At 36.7% G+C, this 26368-nt stretch overlaps 1 long non-coding RNA gene across 2 annotated transcripts in view; it reads left to right on the top strand.

Annotated features, from left to right (window-relative positions):
- Positions 1 to 26368, top strand: part of LOC116664368 — an 82491-nt gene that overhangs the window by 18083 nt on the left and 38040 nt on the right. The window lies entirely within an intron of this gene.

Here is a 26368-nt window from a genome sequence, read left to right as displayed (position 1 = left end):
CTTGCCCCACAAAGCCTGAACAGCCCAGGTTAGCCAGGAACATCTCTAAATTCAGTGTCTACCATCTATCCTATGGAAATTATTTTAATAGGTTTTTTGGGATATCTTCCATATGGTCCTTATAACCCAATATTGTAGTGATTTAAATTTCAGAATTTACCTTGGGGAACTCTGGGAAATATGAGTCACATCTATTGCTATACCCTATGGTCGTGGTTCTCCAAATTAGCTGTGAATCAGAATCAGTTGGAATGAAATAAATGCAGATATACAGACTCATTGACAATCTCTGGGGTATTCGCTTGGATATCCATTTTATTCTGATGCATGGTCAAATCTAAGAACCACTGCTCTGTGAGGATATTTAGGGAGAATTACTCAGAAGAGTTTTAACATGTTTGAATGCCGAAGTTTAGACCTTGCTAGAAAGTGATAAATCAGTCGCTCCAAAAGATAGAACTTCATGCCAATGCTTAGAGAAAAATTTAAACTCTTAACAAACTGACAGTTCCTTAACATTTTGCTGGACATTATGACCTTTCTAAAAGTATGTTTACCACTTCTTTCATGTCTTACTTTATAGTCTGAGTCTTTGTTCTTATATTTTATAACAAAAATAATGAAATCGATACTGCGATTACCTGAATGCTCACCTGGGGAATGTAGGACTTATCCTTGTCCAAACTTACGTTACAATACCAAGGACCAGTCTTAGTCTGTATCTTTAGTTGCAAATGATAAAAATATCAAGTCAAATGAGTTTAAGCAAAAATAGGAATCTATTGGATGGGAGTTTACTGCCTACAGTAGAAATAGGTTGTCTGTTCACCAAAGCATGGCTCCTCTTCTATGGGAACTCACCTGCATTCGTTTCTCATCCTCCCTGCAGTTGGGCGTGCTCATGTGACTGGGTTCTGCCATGAGATGTGGGCAGAAGTGATGTGGACCACTTCTAGGCTTGATCTATAAATCCCACCCCTGTAATATTCCATTGGCTTTTCCCATTTGTTCCTTGAGTAGAGAAGTCTCCCAAGACCAGAGAGAAGGGGTTCATGAGATGGAAGGCACCTGAGTCTCCCTGAGCCACTGCTCAAAGAAAAGCCACCTGATGGGGCTACATAATAGGTAAGGATTGTGTGAGTGAGAGAGAAAAGTCATGTTAAGCCACTAAGATTTTGAAATGGTATTAACCACTGGATTCACTGCAGTATGTCGCATAATAGGAAATAAAAAAGAACAACCAAATTGTGAGAAGGGCTGTTATGCACTTGGGCTCCTTCAGAAACAACTAGAATTCATATTAGAATGTCTTTCCAAATCTGTATTCACTTGTTTCTAGAGAGCTATTAAACCATCTTCTCCCAATTTATAAGGAGAGTCAGAGAGATCATGTACCATAATTTTTACCTGTAGAAAAGAGATTTATTGGAATTTAGAAGCAAGTAGGAAAGAACACAGAGAAGAGGCACTCCTCAAAGTGCTTCTTATCCAAAGAGACATTGAATAAGATCCAAAGGCTTGGCTCATTATCTATTAGACCCCAAATTAAGGAAGATTTTCAACCTCCTTTGAGGAGAAAGGGAGAGACCACTCTATTAATATTTTGATGGGGCTTAGCACCCTGAAACTTTGCCTTGAGTTCACTAAAAAATGCAGACTATTACAATGACTTACATATCCAGATCAAAAGATGTGTGTTTTACTCCCATAAACTATCAATTTTTACTTACTTGTTCCTTGGCTGCTGTTGAGAATATTAAATGCCTTGTGAACTTTCTAACACTCCTTTTGACTCTCCAATCTCATTTCAGTAAGTGCCTAGCATGTTTTCTCCCTGATGGCTTATTGACTTGTCGCTTTCTCCTCTCTTTACCCTAGAGTTTTATTTGGACTTATGAATTCAGATTAGAAATTCCGTTAAATTGCTGAAGGAGGCATACCATTATTTTAGAGGAAGCCTAAATTAGGAATGCCTCTCTTTTCTGGACTAGATTAGATTATGCTTGCTTCTTTGGATCATATTGAGATGGGAATTTTTAATATTAATAATCATATGCTTATCAAAGAGGTTTAAATATCCCTCGCTCCCTATCAAATAATTAACAATGTCAAATATACTGGAATATTATCTGCTCTGATTTTAGCAATTTGTTGAAAGTGAGAATCTTCAAATAGTTAAAACATTCTCCTCTCCTAGAACTCAAGATAGACTGTAAGTGATAACAAGTGAACTAAACTGTATTACAGATCAACCACACAATAAAGAGGTAGGGGAGAAAAGAGCTAAGTGATCTTGGAAAGCACTATTTCAACTGAATCCTGTAAGGCTGACTATAAAAAGAACTATATACCATTCTTGTGCTTCAGTTAGTAAATTTTTTATTCACAGAAATATGTATTAGCAATTCTATAACTTCTTTATTTGGATTCTAGGACTGAATAAAAAAGTGAATACAATGATACTTCGAAATCCACTCCTTGTCAGAGAAAGAACTTGCAAATAAGTAAAAAGAGGAAAGCTAAAGAGAACCCTGAGCTACTGGATTGGAATCAGATATCTGATTATAAACTCAGTTATATCTGAATATAAACATGATTTTAATATACAGGGAAATAGATATAGAGGTATATGTATGTATGGATTGGAATACATCTGTATATTTTCTAGATCTGCCACTGTGAGAGCCTAGAAGTAATGATACCCCGGTACCAAGAAGAACACCTACCCCTAGATTTTGGTCTCTAAACACGACTCACCAACCAAAGAATCCATACTTCTCAGAGGAATATCTGATTCAAGGCTAGATTCGGGAAAGCACATGATGAGGCTGGAACATTTTATGATGCTAGAAAGTAAGAAATACTCAAAAACTGATGGGATCATCTCAAGGAGTCAACTTGAAAGAATTCCAAACTGAGACAATTTGTGTAATAAAAAAATAGTGATGGCAATAGCTTAAAATATGCAGAATAGAATACCCATGAGTCCATATAAACATAAATAATCAAATAGGTGGTGGAGAAGGTACAGTTCTTTAAGTAGAATTCCAATTAATAAATGAAGAAGTCATGGTGGAAATAAATGCCTGAGAAACCGTCAAACCAAGGGGAGCCTAAGGAGACAGGACAACAAAATGTAATGTGTCATTCTGGATGGGATTCTGGAATAATAAAGGATGGTAGGTAGAACTAAGGAAATATGAACTAACTGTGGACTTTTAGTTAATAATAATGGGTCAATATTGGCTCATTAATTATAATAAACATTGTAAGCTGTCGGTAACAGGGAAACTAGGTGTGGGGTGTATGTGTATCTTAAAACTATTCAAGAATAGTTTATTAAAAGACATACTTTAAAAAATCACCATTTGGTATGTAACATTGTAATAGTTGTTACAGTCAAGTGTCATCAATAGATGTTAAAGTTAGTGGGTAAAATATGAAGAGAAATAGGATATTTGTGTAGTTTCAAAGTATCTCAGCATAAAATACTTACTATTTACAAAGGGAACATAAATGACTTTATAGCAGAGAAACCTGGCAGATACCACCTTATCCAAATGATCAAAGGCAACACCAGTAATGAAACTTGTTGACAATCTATGCCTCCTCTTAGGATGCAAGGTGCCTATAGGCAGTGCTCCTTAAGTTTCAATATTTACATGAATCACCTAAGGATCTTGTTAAACATGAAGATTCTGATGGAAGAGAGATGGGGCCTGAGATCCTGAATTTCCTGGAATATCCCTGGGATCTGGTGCTCATGTCAAGTGGACCACACTTTGCAAATCAAGGCCTGTAGGAAAACCCTATAAACTTTTCAGCAAAGGGGGAGTTGGGCGGCAGGAGAGTGTTCTCATCCCTTGTGTAAACCTCCTCCAGATTTTCCTTTACCTTACTTTTCCTTACATTGAGATTTCTGTCTCCAATGCTTTTTTAGCATCATAAATATCTAAAGCTCAAATATGTATTATTTCTAAGCAAAATGCTTTAAGTGAGGGATTTGCACATGACAAGTGCTTTCCTTTCTTAGAGCAGATATGTAGCCCATCATGTTGGAAGAGGCAGGAGGTTTAAGCATACTTTGCTTAGAAGTAGTCGTTGAAAGACTCAACCTGTTAATATTGTCTGGTGTCTATGAGTAGGAAACTTTGCTGCACCATGTGTGGGAGAGGCACATTAAGGTACCATTTTGGGAATGATCCTCAAGGTTCACAACTACCACAAAAGACCGAACAGTGCATTAATACCAAGACTGAAGAGAAGCTTTCCAGCAGCATAGGGCAGTGCAGGATGGAAGACGCAGGTATCACGGTGCATTAACTGGTATTGATTCAGATGGAATTTCGTATCCTCATAGAATTCTGCATCTGATTACTGTTCAGGCTTCTCAATAGCCAGTGGAGTTGCTGCAGGCCTGGCCAACAGCCCTAACCTTCCCATTTCAGAGACAGCAGCTGCCTAATGATACAGAACTAAAGGGCCCTCTTCAGCAGGATGATTTGAAAGAGCACTCGAGCCATTTTGTTCTTGGCCTTAGTTGCTGGACTGAAAAGATCCTCAATTGTAAGAAAACGTAAATAGCTTTGCTGCCTGATGTGCCTGCATTTTGTTTCGGGGTCATATATGAATTTATGAGAGCTGAGCTAATCTCATCTAAGAAAATGAAATTGGGGTGGGAGAGGGTCCACATGTCAAGATTTTGGTCAGCCCCTGAAGGGTGTGTCTCAGCCAGCCATCGAAAGTGACTGGAAATAGTTTAGTTGGTTTTTTTTTTTTTTTTTTTTTTTGTCCCAGGACATTTTCTTTTTCTGGCTCCATATAGCTGTCTCTACTTCCAATCCTTTTGCTCTCAGCAGGCTTTCCTACCATGTTCTTTCATGTTTGAATCACTGATGGTTTGGAAAAGTTGCCTGGCTTTCAGTTCATCCTGTCCCCTCCCACCTCACTCTAATGTTGTTCTCTAAATTATCTTACCTGACTGTCTCTTGCCACTCACAAACAATATTTCACCTTTCACATAACCTTAGAGACCATTTATCTGCATGTCGTCAGAGCCTCTTAAGGCAGATGATGCCTTCAAATTTCTGAGGGATATTCATACGTAACCTGGAATTCTGTTCTAAGTCAAACTTCCAATCTCCTTCCCCCCAAAAAGTAAATATTGTTTCTGATAAAGAGTTTCTTGAAAAACTGCTGAAGATATGATGCACCAAAATAAGAGATAAGCAAAAAACCCACAAATATCTGAGATCCAGAAAGCATGGAAACCAACACAGGAGAGGGCTAAAAGAAACAGTCAACATGATGACCAAGGGAGATCCTAGGATGACAGCTGTGAAATAGACTTCAAGAATGACAGTGTAGATTGGAAAAAGAGGATAGAAGACCTGAGGGGAAATTAAGTTGAACTATATTCGGAGTTTGGAGAGAGGCAAAATATGTCTGGGGGAAGGGAAGACACGTAAACAGATCAATGCTCATCTTCCACTCAATTACCTGGGAAAAGTTAAGAAAGAGTACTGTACACGTGCTGTGTAAACATGAAGAAGAAAATAGTGGAAAAAAACAGCTAAGGGAGTTGCAGATATTTGCCTCTGAGAATGAAACGTGAAAAAGAGCACAGAGATGGCTGTTTTGTTGAAAGCCTTGCAAAGCATATATTTTTCATATATATGTATATATATATGCATATAAATGTCAAATATTGATTGTTTTTATTTTCAAATAAGTGGATGGAGTGACTTACTTCAAGTGATAAGCAACCTTGATAATGGTCTTAAGAGTCAGGTGACTGAAGTAATTCAATTCAAAAACCACATATTAAGCATGTGCTGTGTGCCAGGTGCTATGGGGACAAAGTCAAATAACATTTCTGCCCTCAAGGGCCTCACAATCCAGGCCAAATAGGACACGCACACAAATACTATGATGCAGAATGTGATAAGAAATATTACAAACAATGCTCTGGGGAGTATGGAAGAAGGAGCTGTGACGTCAGAGTAGCTGGATTCGGGAAGGATGCAAGGGGGGTTGCATGAGAATGCCATTGCCCAACACCCTGGGTGAGCTCGTTTGCTTTCTAGTTCTTGTTCCTCTTTTTTGTTTGAACAGAAATCAAATGATAAGGAACCTCTCTTTAAATTCTAAATATTCTTTGAGTTAGGAGAGATTTGGCTTCTGGAGACAGGTGAGGGGAAGAGCATTACAGGTGAAGAAGGAACCACAAGAGAGTTGCAGAAATAGGGCACAAAGGTGTGAGAGGAGAATGGCAAGTGTTGTATGTGAGTGCAGCGTGCATGAAAGTGATCTGGCCTGTGGTTGGTGGCGAGCAGTGAATACTCAGAGAAAATTGATCTATTCAACCAAAGTAAATGAATGAGATCCTGAAAGTAAACTGGTCCATAGAGGGTCTTGTGTAAGAGTTGTGGTTTCTTTGTATTCACAGTGTCTAGCTAGTATCTGGCATGAGGTAAGCAAGTCAATTTCAGAGAATGGACTCAGCCATCTGTCTCTGAAGTAGATGCATCCCTGAAGGATGGTACTAGTAATAATAATGCTGGCGATTCACCTTTATTGAGTATTTAACACGTGCCCCATTGAAGCACTTCATTGAATCATCCTGGCTTCTCTAGGTGGTAGATATTATTAGTAAGTTCATTTTACTGATAAGTAAAACTGAGACTTAGAGAAGTTAAGTGACCTTTGGATTTTGAAACAGATACCATTCTTCTCTTTATTTTAAATTATGTAGGTGTTTAGATCACCCAGTTATAAAATTGTGTAACATTTTTAGAGGATCACAGTATTGCTTTATTTTATCCTATAAAGGCTCAAATTGTTGCATTTCATTCAAAGATGGCCACAAAATTACATAAATATGATCTGAACTTTGATTTAAAACAGTACATATAACTGGAAGAAAATATATCACAGTTTATCAAATCTAAGATGGCATCAGCAATATGATCCAGCATTATTTCATATACCAATAAGGAATAAAATAAACCGCTAATTAAATTATAACATGCCACCAACCCCCATTTCAGAAAAGTTAAAATGTGAGAAAATGTCCATCTTATAATGAATGAAATTTACTAGTTATAGGGTAGTGAAATTATACATGGTTTAAATTCTCTTTTTTATAATATATGCATCTTTCTAAAATGTCAGCAATTGATGCTATTACCTTTATGCTGAAAAAAGTTAATTTTTTTTAACTGCTGAAAATATTTAGAACATCCTAACAACCCAGAATATAGATACATAATGTAGATGGTAAGTATCAGTGTAACTTGTACTATTCTCATTTTCTGAATTAAATTCAGTAATAGCTTTGTGATTGACATGTGTGAGAATTAATTCCCTAGAACAGACTGCTGTCACACAGTTTAAAAAGGAAAGAGGATTTCCTGCAAAAAATGTGGGTGAGTAAAGACATTTATTCTAATTCCTACCACTTCCCATGCCAGAAACCTAATGAACACAAAAGCTTAAAATTGGAAATGTAAAGTCTTATTTGTATTAAAGCTTGGAAATGAATGAAATACCCAATTACAGTCTATGAATCGTAATCATCCATCAAATATAGTAGAACTTGAACAAACAGAAGGAAGATACTGAAAGCCAGTATACACCTCTCTGAGCCTTAAGCAGAATGTAGATTTCTCTCAAAGTAAGTAAGGGTCCTGATGTGTCCGTCTAATGATTTTGTTACTTGGAACAATAAGGAGTATGGGTGTGAAGGGTCATGGGAAAAGTGAAGAACACGAGTGTTGGACATGTACTGCTGACCAAAGATAAACACTAAATCATCAAATAAAAAGCCTTTGTGATAAGTGTAAGTCACGTAGACTTACCTGAGAGATCTGCTGCATAAAGATCTAGTTCCCCAGAGCAGAAGACAGAGCAAATCTGGTTAAAAAAAAAAAAAAAAGTGCAGAAATGACAAACCACTTGGCTCAGGTCAAACACCTCCCCATTCCCACACTATTCTTTTAGGAGAAAGTAGGCCAGGTTAGAACTGCTAATACTCAAAGATGAGCAGTAAGTGGAAGGGATCCAAAATAGGACCTCAGCATAAAAGCTACAAAATGAAAAGATGAAAGATATAGAATTGATATTAAAGGGCAGATGAAAGTACATTTTAAGAAGTCATAAACTTCCTAGGAAATAGAAGAAAACTTTAGCCAAATACTCTTTGTACCCTCAAAGAATTGGAGAGACACAGAGATATTTGGGAAAAAAATTAATGAGATAAAAATAATAAAAAGAGATAAGACAATATTAGGAGATAGAAGGGGCACTGACAAAGCTCAGAAAAGAAGAAAAAAATAACAGTTACATTAATAGAAGCTACATTAAAGGCAGCAGCAAAAAATAAAATTGATGGTACTAATACTTCAAAACTCAAAAATATGTCAGTGACATGATGTTTAGGTTTCGGGATTTCACAAAAGAAAATATAATTAAAGAACTGATAGGTATGGAAGCTAAAGGAGATCAAAGAATCATATAATTAGTTTATCTGAGGTATAGAACATACAGAAATGGAAATATAGTCAAACACGAAACAAAAATCTCCACAAATGAAGACAAGGCCTGATTTCCAGGGTGAAGGGGTAAGAGATCAACCCTGTAGACACAGAAAGAGAAAGGGCAGTTTGACTTGAAATGTGATCTAGTCTCAGAGCTTTCTCATTGCCTTAACAGAGTTCTGAGACAACAAATATATGCATGATGCAATAATTCTATGCCTAGTAAAGAGACTGGTTTTGTATAAATGCCGTGAATAGTATTCTCAAGCATGCAGGGACTCATGAATCCTCCCTGGATTACAAAAAACAAAAAACAACCAAAAAAAGAGAAACTTCCTTGCTAAAATTCAGACTCTGAAGAGATACATCAACTAAAGAAAAAGGGAAGCTATGTCTTTTAAGAATTGTCAAGAAACACAGATTCAATTTAAATATGGGCCTTAGCTTGAACAACAGTGGGATTACGATAACAAACTGAATGTAAAAAAAAAAACCAAAAAACCTTGACAATGTAAAATTGAAATATGGTACATAAATATCTGACAAGGTAGGAAAGGAGAGGTGGAAGAAAATGTAGGTGGTGAAATCTCCTCATATTCCATAGCTGGAAATATTATGTAGCATAAATACTGCCTAACATTGAAAAAATCAAGAGACAGAACTTTAGTACTTAATATTAAATTGTAAATATAATCACTAAGAAAATTATCATAGGAAAGAATAAAATCAAAAGCAAAGTAGATAACCAAGAAATTTTAAAAATACATATGGCATATAAATAGTTTTAAGACCCAATTACTTGTTATATGATGTCTATAATAGAATAAAATTATTTTTTAAAAGAAAAAAGGACTTTTAACTTAGATTTAAAACAAACTACAATAAAAACAATCAAATAATCCATATTATTAAAATATAAAAATCTTGGAAACAACCTACATGTCAGGTTAAATATATTTCAGCCCAGGCATACCATGGAATACTCTATAGGGATTAAAAAGAAGATATCTATCATCTATCAATCAATCTATCTACCTATCTGTACACACTAATATGTTGATATAGTTAAAATAAAATACCCTGTTATCTGAAAAGAACAAGTTGCAGGTAACTTATAAGAACATAGAAGTGCTTAATTAAAAAAGCTTCTAAATGTATAAAAAATTCTAGAAGGATGCTCAGGAGGCAATTTATATTACTTATACCTTGAATAATGGAATCCATTTTATAACTTTCTGTTTGAATTTTAGTATTAACATATATTACTTTTGAAATTAACTTTAAAAAATAAAAAAAAAATTGCCTTTCCTTTTAAAAAGGATTTTGCTGAGGTTTGTCTTCCATTCAACTATAAAATATAAGGCTAACATTTTATAGTTATTTTTAAAACAAGGACTAAAAATAGTAAAATACATCATAAGTTAATTTTCTATTTAAGCTAGCTAAATTCATGGAATTTTGGAGTGAAAATAGCATATTCATCTTTTTAATGTACTCTCCTACCAACAAGGACAGTCACAATTTATAAAGTCAAATCATATGAAGATGTAGGATGTTTCTGCAATTATTTTTTAAGTGAATGCACATCTTACACAGAAAGGAATTTTCACTGCATATGAGAAATCTAAAGGCCCAAAGGAAAAAACACTATCAATGAAAACTACTGAGGGGATCACAGGTGATTTTTTTTCTTTAAACTCTCTAGATTAAAAATTCTACAATTAACGTGTATCACCTTTGAAACAGGAAGAATAAAATTATAAGAAGGAGGCATAAACCAAATTTTGGTATAGGAATGTAATTTTAAAAAATATACACTTCTCCACTACAGAGCTGTTTTCAACCTCCTTTTTGGCTTTCCTTCCCCTCCTCCCTTTCTTAAAGCCTTCCAACTGCAAACATTTGTTGAATCCCCAGCAAGAATGAGTTTTCCGTATAGGAGTTTATATTTCAGTGGTGGAGAGACACAACTACCACAGTTTAGTGTGTGCTATGATAGAATATTGAGGAACACAGAAAAGAACTCGGATTAATTAAATAAATAGATCTGGGAAGCTTAGAGATAATATGGTGAAAGATATTTGAGGTGAATCTTGAAGAAAGAGCATAATTTTGCCAGCCATTTAAAGAAAGGGAGCTAGAGATTCAGAGCTCAAGACATTAATTAGCGTGAGTTAAAGTTACACAGTCAGCCATGTAGTTTGGCCAAAGGACGTGCTCTGTTGTCTGGTGGGTGTGAAGGTGATAGTCTGCCCATGCAGACTGGGATCTGTTTGTGAACAGACTTTAATGCCTCTCCAAAAAGGCTGAACTGTATCTGACTAAGCGATCTGGTGTCGGTGGGGTTAATGGATGATGAGGGAGAGGATGAGGGATTTATTGCCATTGCAGTGATAAGGGGTGGTGAGTCATGAGATTTGTACATATTGCAGAAGAAATTTGAGTTTTTAAAAGCTTCAAGAATGCTGTAGCAGGCACTGAGAAGCTACCACAAGTTTAAAATCAGAAAGACATGTTAAAGTGAGTGGACCGGGAAGCTAATGAAGCTTAAGCTTCTGCAGTCTTCACTTTCAGGCCCTAAAGAGGCCCCTCCTGGAAAACTGCCTACTTCAGACCCCTCAAAGCTTGACTCTGCCCCTATTGACCGTATCTGTACCCAGTAGGACATCCTGCATATGATGGACTCAGAGAATGGTGGTCTTCTATGGAGGAAATTGTTTCTCTAAGTTGTCTTTCTCTACTTTTATCCTAAAGACTGTCTCTGCCTTCTCAGTGAACAGGAAAGTCAGGAAAGTGAACAGGAAAAGTAGTAATATTCTAGCTCAATAATGGACACAGATATCGACTTTCTGGAGTCGATATTCTCTTCCTTGCATTTTGCAATAGCCAGGAGACAGAAAGAATGGCGTGGGTAACACCTGAGCCTCTGTCTTCTGCTTTTGTTCAAGGTTGGACAGTTCCTTGAGTATTCTGGGCTCTTCACCTCCTCAGGTCTTTGGTACCAGCTGTTTCTTCAGTTTATGTTTTAAATTACAGTTTATGGAAAATTGTTCTCTTTGCTCCTGTGGGGCCTGTTCTTTCTTATCCTCAGCATCAGCTTCAACACCACTAGACTTCCTCAAAAGGACAGATCTTGTTCTGACCTCTGGTACCATAATTGATAACCACTAAATCTCAATGGCTTAAGACAACAAAGGTCAATTTCTCGTTCAGACTTCAGGCCCAAACCAGCTCAGCAGGACAGTTCTGCTCACTCTGTAGTCACTCAGGGGCCTAGATTGATGGATGTTCCCTGCTCATAGGGTGCCGTATCCCACTGCTTCTACAACATCCTTGGTAGAACAGAACAGAGAAGGTGCAGAACTGTACTGGCACACCAGCTCTTAAATATATCCACATAGAAGTGATGCATGTCCCCTGCTCTGTGACCAATGCAAAAGCACATGGCCAGATCCAATAGTAAAGGATTAAAAAGTACAATCAGCTCTCAAGTTTGAAAGGAGAGGGGAAGCAGAATCTGGTGGGCAGCACTTACAAGTGCCATTTACCTTATCTAGAATTGGTCCCTTTTCTCTTCTCCATCTCTGTGAAGCCCAATGAAGAGCAACCCTCTCTACACCTGAGATTGGAGCCACTTAAAAGATAAGACAACAAATTCAAAGGGGATCCTGGAGATCAAAATTTTAGCTTTGTTACTGAACACCTGGACTGGAGGAAATGGCTTAGATGTGTGGCAACAGACAGCTTCCTAATATTTAATGCCACATTTAGACCTGCACTTTTTGGAGGGGGCTTTGATGGAAGTTGGTGCCTTGGAGGAAGGAAATGGAAGAGTTATTAGGCATGTGGAGGACCTACTCCTGGACTTACCAATCACAGAAGTCATATCACCTTCCTAGAGGAGGAAAGAATCAGATGGTTAGAAGGAATGTTACTCTAATATTGTTCTCACCACGTGGAGATGCAGGTTACATAAGGGCATCAGGGTGCATCTCAGTCTTATTTCTGAGTTGTGTACTCAGTTCTTAGCAAAGTACAGGGCACAAAGAAGAGAATTTGATGCCTCTTAATTAAATGAGTGAATAAATAAATGAATGAATGAGTGAATAAATGGTTATCTGCTAATCCCTGAGTCAGATTTGCCAAGTATCACAATGGGACTAAAAATGACATAAAAAGCATTGTGCCTGGAATTAATTAATCATATATGTCAATTAATAATGTTAAAATAATATTATTTAATATTATAAATAAGATTCTTAGTGTACTATTTATCATAGCAATTTTAATTATATAAATCAATATGATACATAAAATCATATTCTTGTATTTTATATTATGAATATACAATTATGTATATAATATACATATTAGAGTACATAATTGTATATTTGTAATATTACCCTATTGTCATTTACTCTAACACCTGCACTATTTATAATTGTTTTTATATTATATTAATATAAATTTACTATTATTATTATTATTATTATTAAATGTAAAGACTATATACTGACCTGAAATCATTTAAGTTCATTTGTAGCTCCTCAAAATAGACCTTAGGCTGCATTCACTTTTTTCCTGATGAGTTAAGGTGAGTGCATGTCTTCCTGCCTGTTGTCTTAATTCCACTCTAATAGCATCTGCCTTAAGTGAAAGTTCAAAAACAAGTGGAAAGTAAATTTAAAGGGGAAACAGAAGATAAGTTTTAAAAAAGGAGAAGGCAAGAAAATGATACAGAGATGGTCAAGTTCACAGAAAACCAGAGAGATGATACTGTATAAAATATGTGGCACATTTATAAGTGATGAGGGACATAGGGAAGCAAAAGCAAGGAGACTTAAGCTTAAAATAATTCCCAACGCAGTAACAGCTAACACACACACACACACATACAACATAAAAAAGCACCAATCAGAGACAAAAAAGAATGTCGAAGTCTCAAAGACCGCCTGCTCCAGCTCCTATACCAGTGTTAGCTGTGCGGAGGAGAGATGTGCATAACACAACCGCATCTGAGAGCTGGGGTTCTCTCTGAGACCAGAAGGCACTGAAGCCATACTAGGGCTAATTCAATTTATTCAGTAACCAAATTAATATCAATTAAGTGTAGATCAGTTAGTTTCATTAATGAGGAAAAGCTCCTAACAAAGGTAGAATCATGAGCTCAATATGGGCCACTGAAATTTTATCTATTGGAGAACACATGTTATACTCTTAACCCCAGTTACCCCAGTTACACTTGTCATCAATGTATTTGGTAATGAAAAGAATGCAGTGGAGGTGGCAGGGGGTGGGAAGTATATAGGGTAGACTTTATTTGGAAAGGAGAATAGGCATAGTATATATAATCCATCGCCAAGAAAATAATTCAAAACACTTGTGTTGTGAAGGTAAGTCAGTAGCATCATCTTTACAAAGGGCAAGATATTCCTATTTGCTAAATATCAGTAGGTTACTCAACCCTGTAGCATTGGTAAACACCAATGTAAATTGTGTGAAGTAAATTGGATGGATATTTTTGGGTGACTTGCGTATACTTTTAGCAAGAAAGGTTTTGGTGCTGTCCAACTAAATATGTCAGGGCTTGGAAGTGACTCTGCAACATGATTGATGTGTTTGAAAATTGATGGGTTGGAGATGATTATGGGAAAGGTATACTGTTTCTAAAGTTTTGAAGGGGGTTTCTGGATTAAACATGAAGTACTAAGAACTTCAAACAGATGATGGATCAAGACTATATATTGATAAATATTTTCAAACTGTAGGAAAACATTAGATCATAGAAAACTTGAATTTTAATGAGGACATACTTGGCCAATCCTGAACTCAGAAGAGACTTATTAATGTATGCTTAAATGTATTCAGAGGAAATCACAGACCAATAATATACATGCTGTGTATATAAATGCACATACAAATACATAGCTATGTAACTAAATGTGTGTGTATGTGTGTATGCTTGTGTGTACTTAGATCAAATTGAATATCAATGGACAAGAGTCAAAGTAAATATCTGTACTTAAAGAGCAGTGTATGTATTATATTTTCATTTATTCTTTTATTAAAAGAATATTTGCTGAGGCTAATACTTTCTTGTTTAAAGGCTGCTCTAATGACCTGTGAGATTCTGTCCAGCTCAGCAGTTTTTATAGAAATACAAGCATTGAGAACTCACCATGTACAAGGTCCTTGACATTTATTTTAAATTATTTGATTTCCTACAATAAATCTATGAACTCTGAACTATTCTCTCTATTTTAGAAATGAGGAAATTGAAGCTGGAAGAGAATAAGTAATGCGCTAAGTCCTCATGATTAGAGGAAGGACTAAATTTCAATTCTAAAGCCCATCTTTTAATTCTATACTGCCTCTTTTTGTACTTCTTATCAAAACTGGTAGCATGTAAAAATATATCCATGGGTTTAGGTTGTAAAAATTTCAAAATTTAAAAAACACTTACATATTTTTTAAAAAAGCCATAAACAAAACAATTTTTGTAGACAATAAAGCAGATGAACTTAAATAAATAAGCAATTAGACTTGACAATAAAAAGCTAAAGAGAAATAAAAGTTTGACTTCACAATTTAAGTTGGTATCATGAAGGCTGATAGCCGCCTTTCTGTCTTAGCCAAAATATGAACTCAGTATGATGAATTATGCATTATTTGAGCTCAATCTGATTGTGAAATCCTCTGAAGAATTTACTTGAATCCTGTTTTTCCAGTTACAGCTTTTACTTGCTTCAGGGAGAATGTGATAGAGAGGGCAGATTCATAGAAAAGGAGCAAGTAAGACAGATTTCTTTAACCTACCTCACTAGGGAATATTTGGGAATTTATGGACATACCACCATTAAAAAAAAAAAGCAAGAAGAATAACAATAGCTGACATTTCTTGAATGCTTATGCATGTCAGGCTCTCTTTGAAGGGCTTTACGTATGTTATCTTGCTTAATCCTCACAAAACAAAGGCAAGAATAGACCTGATTAGAAGCCCTGGCATTATGGCACTACTTTTTCTGGTTGAGATGCACTCTGCTTAATAAAAGAAGTGAATATATCAATCATATATATGAGCTGTCAATCATGTGCTATGTAGAAAGAATCATTACAGAGTTACCTTAAATACCAAACTTTTCTAATACATTTTAACTGTGATTGGATTTATAAAACATTGATTTAGATAGGAAATTTCAAAAGTATTTTTAAATTAAAAAATATACACCATGTTCTTCTTGTATGTGTCTGTCAATCCCGCTAAACCTAAAAATGGCTGGCTTAGAAACTTGGAGCAATAAGGTTAGCTAGAAAGAGGATTCCTCTTTTATTTTCATTTTTGTTATTAAAGTCATTTATTAGATCTGTACTAAATGAATGGCTTAGAGTTCTTCTCCCGCAAGACTCATTTTCACTTCCCTTGATCCCACTGTATTTTTCTGTGGCCATGGACCATGTCTGCACAAGCAGTTGAAAAGGATAATATATAGTCTGTTTCTGGTTGCCTGTTCAAGGTTAGAATCATGGAACGCTTAAGTTGGAAGAAACACCCTGTATATCATGTAGTACTTTACCTTTCCTCTGTTTCTGTATGGATGAGAAAAAACAAACAACTAAAGACTGGTAAAGAGACATGACTTTTGTGATCAATAAATATTTATTCATTTTTTTCAGCACTGGATTACCCACATGTCTTGGTACTGTTTAGTTTTGGCTAGTTTCTCAGATCATGAGAGTAAGTAGGTAAGTATTTTGGTAGGCTGGATTCTTGGCTACATGTCAGTGAAATTTGTAATTTGATCCCTCTTCAGCCTATCTCTTATTGATAATGTAGTTATTTTTTCCAAAAAAACAATTTGACCATCATAGTTCACAATCTGAATATCAGAGTCTATTAGCTGGCATCTAGCTTCATATGTGCTTTTGGCCTTCATCCTTTTGCCCAATAACTCACTGAGAACAAAGTAATGAAGTATTGCAGATCACACCCTATAAGATTTAATGGCTTAATTACAGTCATGTTGCTTATAACATGTCTTTAATAATTCTCAAGATGGCATTGGGTCATCACATCAAGACACACTCTGGTTGTGTCCTGACAACACACACTGACTGACAGTGTGTGTTGTCAGGACACAACCAGAGCAATTTGTTCCAATAGGTACTTAATTTTTACTCACCCCATGCTGAATACAATGCTAGGTCATGTGGGAAACCCAAAGAGGTAAAGGATGTGGTCTTTGAGGAGCTTCTGCGGTACTAAAGAGTTTCTGTGGCACTGCGAGTCAGGGCGAGGTGTTGGCATGGGTAAATCGGAACAGAAATCCAGCAGCAAGATGAGGTGGATGGAAGTGAAAGTGCTTATCTGAGGAGAGAAGGTAAACTAGTTCCAAGAGAATAATAACAACTTGTGTACTGAGTTCTTATTTTGGGCCAGACACTGTCCTAAGCATTTTACTTGTATCAGTATAGTAATATACATTATAATATAATATAATAATTCATATTAATCTACTTTATAACAACTGAATGAGGTAGATGTTGCTATGGTTCTCATTTCAAAGATGGGGAAAGCTAGGCAGAGATGAGTTAGTTTACTTGCTGAAGACCAGGTGCCTGTAAGTGGAAGGAATCAGATTTCAAATTCAGGCAGTATGGCTCCACAAGTCACGTGTTAAATCACTAAACCACAGTGACTCGAATAGCTGTTTGTTCCATGACAAACATAATTAATTAATTGGCCCATAGTCAAAAATGTCTTAAAGAAACCTCAGGAGTCCATCTTGTTCCCTAAATGACAGTAGAGATTACAATCATATTGACATTTATGGAGTTTTATAGATGATTTAAGAGCTCTAGTCACCTCAGTGCTGGAAAATATGGGAAACCAGGTACCAGAGGAGATCATTATCCTGTTTATCTTTTAAAAGTATCCTTAATATTTTGTTTTAATATACTTTTATATTTTAGTAATGTATATTTAATAAAATATAATTCATATATATTTAATGGTACATGTAAAGAATATTTTTAACAAAGTCATTATACAAAAGAGTCACTTATGCTCTAGCCAAGAAGATTACCTAGCCAGAGCATCACACTCTCATTTAGACTTTATAGAAAAGGTGAAATTTCAGTGACCTTTGAAGAAGAGTAAGCATATAGAGTAGACTTGGAGGAAAACAGTATATGAGATGAACGGCAGAATGCAGGGTAGGAGGTCAAATGTGGCAATGTCAGCTTTATAGCAGCTTTTTACTGAGACCACGGTCAGACTGCCATCCAAGCATTCACTCATTTTCTTTCCTGATAGCTTTATGCTTGTGACGATTCAGAGAAGCATAAGCTGATCTTTTAGGTAGATAACCAAACTTCCAGCACCTCATTTTAGATCCTCTCCAATGAATTTGAAAGGAACCACTATAATAAAATCTATTCGTCTCTTACAAAGATGGTAGTCACCTTAGTTAGACTTTAGATCCAACGACATCAGAGGCTACTGAGTGTTGAGATAATCACCCAAGATAAACAATTGCTGTCCAATTCATTCAGAAAGAATAAGCTTTTCGAACAAAGTTGCCTGGTTTATATTCCAAAACCATGAGTCAGTGAAAAGTTTCGAGGATATTAGGGGGAGTCTCAGTTAAGTTCCAAATGTTTTTTCCACCAAACGCATCAGACTTCTCAGTCTACAAATGTGTATCTCACCATACTTTGTGTACTGGTCCCAACACAATATGCAGGACCCCTTTCTCTCTTGATTATATCAAAATGTCTAAGCCATATAATTCAGGTATACTTTAATGATAATGTAATATTCAGGCCAAAATCCAAGGTAGGAATTGCTTAATAGTTTCTAATAAATGTTTCCCAATGCCTTTTGTCTTTTGCTAATAAAATGATTATCTTAATCTCATATAGGCATGCCAACACAACATGTCCTTTCTCATCAGGGAACTCCAGATGGTGTAATAAGTTGTCAGATTTGACCTGTAACTTTTTGTGGCCATGCTGCCAAAGCTCTGGCACAATTATCAGATTTAGTCACAAGAACCTTTTCAAACAGGCTGATTGTGAGTTCATGCTGTCCTCTGACAAACAGATATATTACTAATGCCACGAGGAGAAAAGTCTTGGAAGCTCAATCTAGTTGAGGTTATAAGGTTGACCATTTGGGCTGAATTGGACAATCACTGAAACAACTGCTCAACCCATTAAAATTATAAGTAAATAAATACATTAAGCCATAATTGTAATTAATCAATTGTGGTTCAGAAATGGGTTGAGAAATAGCATGGCACTGTGAGGCCAAATAACATAGGAGAAACTTCACTGGATGCAGCAAAGAGGATCCTGGTTCTGACAAGTTCTAAGTCCCAGTTTCCTTATCTGTTAAATATTGAAATTATTACTAGATGACGTGATTAGAAAACTTCATTGGAGAAACTTACAGATACGGTCAAGAGTTACTTTTCTGAAGCTGTTTTAACTTTTTTGAACAGTAGCTAAGTTGGTCAAGACCTTTAAGACTTAGCAGTTCTTCCCTCAGTTTCCTCCTATTCTACCCACTATGCAAAGAAACTATAAGCTATTGGAAAGAATCACACTTTGGTTATCATTATATGGATCCCACAGTATTGCATAGTAAATAGTTTTCAATAAATTCAGTTGAATGGAACTATTTTTTATCCGCACTTGAAGATCAAAGGGCAAATGTCTTTGGGAGTCTTAAAATTCTGTATTACTTCAAATCCAAATCAAGTTTCTTTGGATCCTACTAAATGAACTGCCTGCTTAATTCATAAAGTTTCCCCACTGAAATAGCATCTTTCCTACTGCTGTTTATGGAGAATCCTTTTGTCTCTCCAAGACTGCGTGGTAACTCACCCATTAGGGAGGTGGTCAGAGTTCAGCTCAAGTTCAAAAGCTCTTCTCTGTCTAAGGTAGATGCAAGAACTATGTACTTACTACATTTCATCACCAACATTAATCTTGTATCATGTCATTAGAAAGTAACTTCTTTCTGTGTATGACTTCAAAATGGAACACAGGTAAGGACTTTTATTTCTTTTTGCAGGAGCTCATAGGACTATTTTGGCAATTTGATGGGGTTATGCATAAAAGTCTCCCAGGACCATGCTTGACCCAGGGTGGGTATTAAATAAATATTAATTCTCTGTTTTTCTTAACCACCAGGAAATACATACAAAAGCCAACTTTCACTTAAAAATATGTTCTTTGTCGAAAGTTGTCATTCCCTAGTTTTTGCTTATTGGGCTTCTTCTGTATTGAGGAAACAGCTCCAGTTTACTGAAGGGGAAAATCTGTTACCTTTGATTTTCCGTGGCTAATTAGTCTCTTGGACCCCTTTGGTTAATACTGGGAATGCCGGATAGAGGAGGTTGTTTTGAACTCGTTCTTCCTTCATCAGTCTGACAGTTGAAATTCCAAAGGCTATCTGTCACTTTGTAGTGTCATCACCAGTCCACAATGTTAGCCAACTGTGAGAGTCCGCCTCAGAAATGACTGCAAATCAGCTGTTAGTGAAGGACCCCGATAGGAGGGCTTTTCAGCTACATGCCGAATTTCTCAGGAACAGAATCCTAATTTGTTAAGCTTGTGTTACTACCCAGGCTTGGCCTACATGCCCAAACCATCTTGGGAATGAAACAGAGATTGAATTCAGTTTATTCCTTTTAAGTGACTGACTAAAACCTTTTTATTAGTTTTCCTTTCCCAGTATGACTAGTTTTATTTCCTCTTCAAATTATTGTGTCTAAATAGACAGGGCCTTGGAATGAGATCACCAAGTCAACATTCCGTTATGAATCTTTTTTGACTGCAAGGAATAGAAGAAGCAGAGGATAGGGTAGGGAGGAAGGAGGTAGGGAATTAAGTGTGAAAACATCCCAGACAAGAGCAAACACTGGTGACCAATGTCAGGCACATTTCTACCTGCAGCTGCCTGGAACTAAGCATGCTCATTATTTGATTAGGGGATATTTGGTAAGGTTCACTTGATTTTTCCAGAATGGCTTGTCCCCATGGTCAATCTGTCCTTGGACTTTTTAAAAGGACTTTCAGAGACATATACTAAAAAGCACTTTTTCCCAGATTTCCTTGGAGGAATATCCATACTAGATTCTTCTTTTAGTGGTATTAATTTACTGAGTATGGATGGAAATTTCCCTTCTTCTTATTTTCTTTGTTTGTTTTCCTTTTGAGCCAGTCCTCATCCTAAACTTAATGTTATTATGCAAAAAGAAGGAAAAATTTACTTGAAGAAGAACCAAATAGGGTTCAGTTCAAGCCTGTAGTTAAAAGAAACTGCTTATTGTTTCTTTAATGTTCCAATTTTCTCTGTGTTTTTACAAATATGCAATTATGTAGAGACATCCTGATTTCTGAGGGCAATTCAATTAACTGATAGAATGACATGTAATAATCATTCAATTAAATAGGACTTTGCTGCACTTAGTATAAGGACCAGTACATTCTTTTAGATATGTTAGAACCCATGAAGAGGTTGCAATAACTAATAGGCACAATTAGGGAAAGTATTATCGCCAGTGGATACACACTGAACAGTATCACAAGCTTTTTGAATTAATGGCGGAACCCAGAGCTCAGATTCAAAATACCAGCTGTTGAAAGAGAATTCAAGACGAAATGTTTTATACATTTGTGTCATGGAAAACAACAATCTGCTGCACCTTTTTTTTTTTTTTTCAGGTGGACTCTCTCCAAGTTAAGTAGGGTGATGCCCAAGGAGTGTTCTGTGAATTCTACAATCATGTCCTCTTTGTATCAAAATTCTCATCAGTTGGTCAAAAAAATAGTGTGATAGTTCTACCTAATTAATTTTTTCCAACAACCAGGTAATTGATATAGAAGATTAACTCCCTCAAAGGTTTGGTTTCCAAGTATTATAAAAATTACCACACCCAAAATCTTATCCTATGTGGGATTTAAGAAATGTGCCAGAAAGACCTTCCTAGGAGGGTCTAGTGCTATGGCAGAGGAGCCTTGTGAAATATCTGGATTTCTAGGCAGTTTCCAAAAGGCTGCTTACAGGGACATTCTCACTGACCAAGAGCACTGGCTCAGGCTTGACAGTGAAGACTACAATTACCTGTTTATTCAACCTAAATGCTACATTGGTATAATGAGGGAGGTTGGGGACCTACACAACCTACTCTTCCATATACATTTTTTCTCATGCATAGATTAGAACAATAGAGAAATCTTTCTCCCTTAAAAGAGCAATTGATTTTCTTGGTGTAAACCAACTTTATACTGAAATCACTCAATTAAAAGTAATTCTACCAGTGAGAAAAGAGAATGTGGCAAGGGAATTAGGAGGTATCCCTTTTATCTGTGATGTTTTATTTCTTACGCTGAATGATGAATTAATGGATTACATTATGTTATTTTTATACTTTTTGGTACATGTGAAACATCTCAGCATTAAAAAAGGATCTCCCAGGTGAGGGATAAGAATTTTGGACTTAGGAATCACAGAGACTTAAGTTTAAGCTTGGGTTAGCTTATATCACAACTGTGTTTTTTGAAAAAGTTTCTCAACCACAGATCAATTTATTTATCCTTGAAATTAGAGAATACAGCGGTACCCACTTTATAGGGTTGTTTTCTGGATTAAAGGATTTAATGCATTTACAATGCTTACTGCTTGACACACTGCACTCAAGACATAGTATGTATATACTCATGCATGAAGTGCAGGTTATCTCCTATACGTCTGTGTAGTATAATTAGTCCCTTTAAAACTTGCTGGCTATATCATCCTGGCTGTCATTTAAACCTCCAGAAGTCTAATTCTTCATCTTACAAAGTGAAAAGTATTAGATTACCTACCCTGTCTTTATTACGAGATCTCTAGGAATATTAAATGCAATAGTGTGTAAAAACACGTTGAAATATTTGAAGTCATCATACAAAATTAAAGCATCTTTTAAAAAATTAAAACATTTTTTAAGTTACCATTTGTTCATTCATTTAACTTTGTTGTTGTTGAGAATCTACTGCTGTACTGGACACTCTGCTACATTCTGTGACTATAGAAATGATTTTTTAAAAATATGTGTTTTCTACCCTCATGCCCTTTTAGGGTCCACAGCATGGTGAAGAGGACCAACAGTAACTAAGTACCTTAGTCAAGCTGACTATAGATTGGGTGGCTAAAATAACAGAGAGACATTTCTCACAGTTCCGGAGGCTGAGAAGTCCAAAATAAAGCCAGTAGACTCAGTATCTGGTGGGGTCCCTCTTCCTGGTTTGCAAATAGCTACCTTCTTACTGTGTCTTCAGTTAGTGGAGAAAGAGAGAGAGCTCTGGTCTCTTCCTCTTTTTTAAGGACCCTATTCCTATCATCAGGGACCCCACTGTTATGACCTCATCTAAATCTATTTCCCAACGGCCCCACTTCTAAATACTATCACATTGAGGGGTTAAGGCTTTAACATAGGGATTTGGAGGAAACACAAACAGTGCATAAAATTAAGGAAAACGGAGAGGGGAAATTATTTACCTAGGCTTTGTAGTGGGAAGGAGTAAGGTAAATCATGAGGACATAAAGAATCCTCCATGCTACTGTAGAGAGGTGGGAAGTAGATGCTGTGGTGATATGCTGGAGAAGCAGGAGTGGACAGTCAATAAAAAACTTTGTAGACCATGTTGAAGATGCTGGTCAAAGAAATCATTGAAGTATTTTAAACATAATGTTATGTGGCCAAATCTATTGTACAAAGTCATTCTAATGGCTGTGTAATGACCAGATTAGGAAAAGGAAAGAAGGGAAGTGGGAAAGAAGGAAGAGTTTTCATTAGTCCAGAAAGAGATCCTAGGAGTTTGAAATAGAGTGGAGGTGGGGTGATATTGAGGACTGAAGAGTGGGTAATGGATTGGATTTGGGTTGGAAAAGGAAGAAGAGTTTCCTACTTCACTGACTAATATTAAAGATCCCAGACTATGGATGAAAGATTGGATGTTTTTGAATGGTCTTTTAAAGGGCAACACTTTATTGAAAGATAAATTAATTTGTTTATTCAAAATGTATTTATTGAACTCCTACTAATGACAAAGTACTGGTCATTTAATAATAAACAATAGACAGATGCAATTCTGCTCTTATAGAACTTGCAGCCTAATAAGGGAGAACAAATAAATAGATTAAATGATCTTAATTATGATAACCCTGAATCATTTTCCTGTGGCTACCATAACACATGACCACAAACTTGGTGGCTTAAACAATAGAAATTTATTCTCTTACACTCCTGAAGGCCAAGAAGTATCACTGGGTTGAAATCAAGGTGCCAGCAGGGCTGAGGTTCTTTTAAGTTTCTAGGGGAAGAAACCACTCTTTGCCTCTTTGAGCTTCTAATGGTTGCTTGCATTCCCTGGTTTGTGGCCTCATCACTCTAATTTCTGCCTGCGTGGTCTCTTTGCCGCCTTCCTGGCTGTGGTAAAGTCTTCCTCAGCCTCCCTCTTACAAAGACATTTGTGATGGCATTTAGGTCTCATCTGGGGAACTCAGGATAATCTCCCCATCTCAGGATCTTTAAATGGAACACAGTTGCAAAATCCTTTTTTGCCGCATTAAGTGACACATATTACAGAAATTAGAGCATGGATATCTTTTGAGCCGCTATTTTTAAGCCTACCACATTCCCTATGAAGGAAATAAACTTGAAACTATGATGAAGAATAATGATAAGGATTTACCTGATGGCTGGATGGTAATGATAAGGAAGATTAGAAAGCTAAATTGAAGAGATAAACTGAAACCTGATCATTTAGGGCCTTGTAGGTGTCCAAATTTTATTCTAAATTCATCGGTAACTCATCCAAGGAATTGAATTAGAAAGAGGATGTAATTTGATTTACATGTTTATAAAGATAATTGTAACTGCTGTAAAGAAAATTGATAGGAGATGAATGACAATGGAAGCAGGGCAACATGCCAATGGGCTACTGTGGTCATAAGGGTAGGAGAGAATGATGGTTAGAACATGGTGGTGACAGTGGAGACGTAGCATCATGGACAAAGTGGAGATTCCCATTAGAGATAAAATTATAAATATTTAGATTGATTAGGTGTAGAGGGTGAGAAGAATAAAGAGGAATAAGGGGTGACACTTAGATTTCTAACTTTAACAATTAAATAGCTGATGGTGTTACTCACAGACATGGGGAAGGGAAATACAGAAGGGAATAGAAGTTCTGCCTTGGAAATGGGAATCTCAGATGACCATGAGGCTATGAAGCTGTCAAGTAGGCAGTTGGGTGAAGAGGTTTAGATCTCAGGGTAGAGATATGGGACAAAAATATAAATGAGGGGATATTTAGTATAGAGATATAATAATTAAAACAATGAGAATGGATTAAGTCACTTAGAAGGAGTTGTATGAAGAGAGTCCAAGGCAAAACCTTGAGAAATTCCAATATTTAAGTTTAGATAATGGAGGAAAAAGCCAGCAAAAGAAAGTTAGAAAGAATGACCAGTGACAGAATGGGAAACACCCAGAAGAGGATATTGTCATGGAAGTCAAGAAAGGGGAGTGTTCCATTAAAGAGGAAAGAAAGAACGTGCCCTTTGTATTTGGCAACGTGAGAAGAGCAGTTTCACTGGAATGATGGGACTGAAGCCAGGGTGGACTGATGAGCTAATGGGAGAAGAAAAATTGTGGATACGAGTGAGGAAATTGAGACAGCAGAAACTTTTCTGGAAGTTTTTCTGTGGAGGGAATCAGAAAATAAGGGATTTAACCAGGCAGAGACTTTAATTCTAAAGGGAGATACCACTAGGGTACAGTTGTATATTTTCTGAATAGGGATAATACAATAAAGAGGAAGAAACTCAGTGACATAGTGAAAAAATACCTAAAGTCCCCTGGTGACCGTGTAACGGAGTAAAGGAATAGCATACTTTTCAGCAGTCCCGTCAACTCTCCATCTCTCTGATTTCCACCTGTGTTCTGACTGTCCCCTGGGAAGGAGGCAGAGCTCTTTTACCGTTAACCGAAGAGTCCGTGCCTATCTGAGCGGCTATACCATACCTAATAGCTTTCTTAGCAGAGTCACCTTCATTTATTTGCTCTTTCCACTTAAGAAGTCCTGAAGGTTCTTTTATGAATTAAGAGGAATTTTCTTAAAATCACTTTTGATTTCATCCCCATGCATTATATGTCCCCTAGCAATAATTCGGCCAGATCTGTTTCCTGGGTTCCAGCATGAGGTGCGATGGGAGGGCGGTACTAGTCATCAGATGTTCCCAGGTGCCTTTAGAACAGGAGTAGCCCAAGACGTCACACACAGCACCCCCACCCTGCTGCCCCTCACTGTCCTCTTCCCCTCCTCCACGTGCAGCTCCCCACAGTATAGCACTCCATGCTTCATCCTATCTAAAGTTGGACTATTTTCCCCAGGTAAATCTATAGGCAGGTGTTTGGCCGGAGAGGAGGCCTTAGAGCATTGAACACTCCAGCCCCCAGCCCCCAGCTTTACCTCTTCACTCTCCTGCCTCGCGATAAAAGATGTCAGGGCTTGACTACCAGCCGAGCCACTTACTGCTCTGACGCCCCAATCACTAGCTTCCTTGTCTGCTTTGTAAAAATAAAATTTAAAATGTGCCTGAAGTATAGGAGGTAGTTGTTATTAGCAGATGTCGAGGAAGAACTGGAGATTGTGGCTGTGCTCCATGAAGACGTAGAATTCGTATTTTCAGTGACGCAAGCTGCAGTGCTATTGGGAAGGGATAAGGATAGCAGAGGACAGAGCTCTCTTTCCTCTGTCCATTCCTTCCTGGGGTT

Source organism: Camelus ferus, chromosome 6 (genome assembly GCF_009834535.1).
Source record: "Camelus ferus isolate YT-003-E chromosome 6, BCGSAC_Cfer_1.0, whole genome shotgun sequence".
In the NCBI taxonomy this organism is placed as follows: Eukaryota; Metazoa; Chordata; class Mammalia; order Artiodactyla; family Camelidae; genus Camelus; species Camelus ferus.
This window is presented reverse-complemented; position numbering and strand designations above follow the sequence as displayed.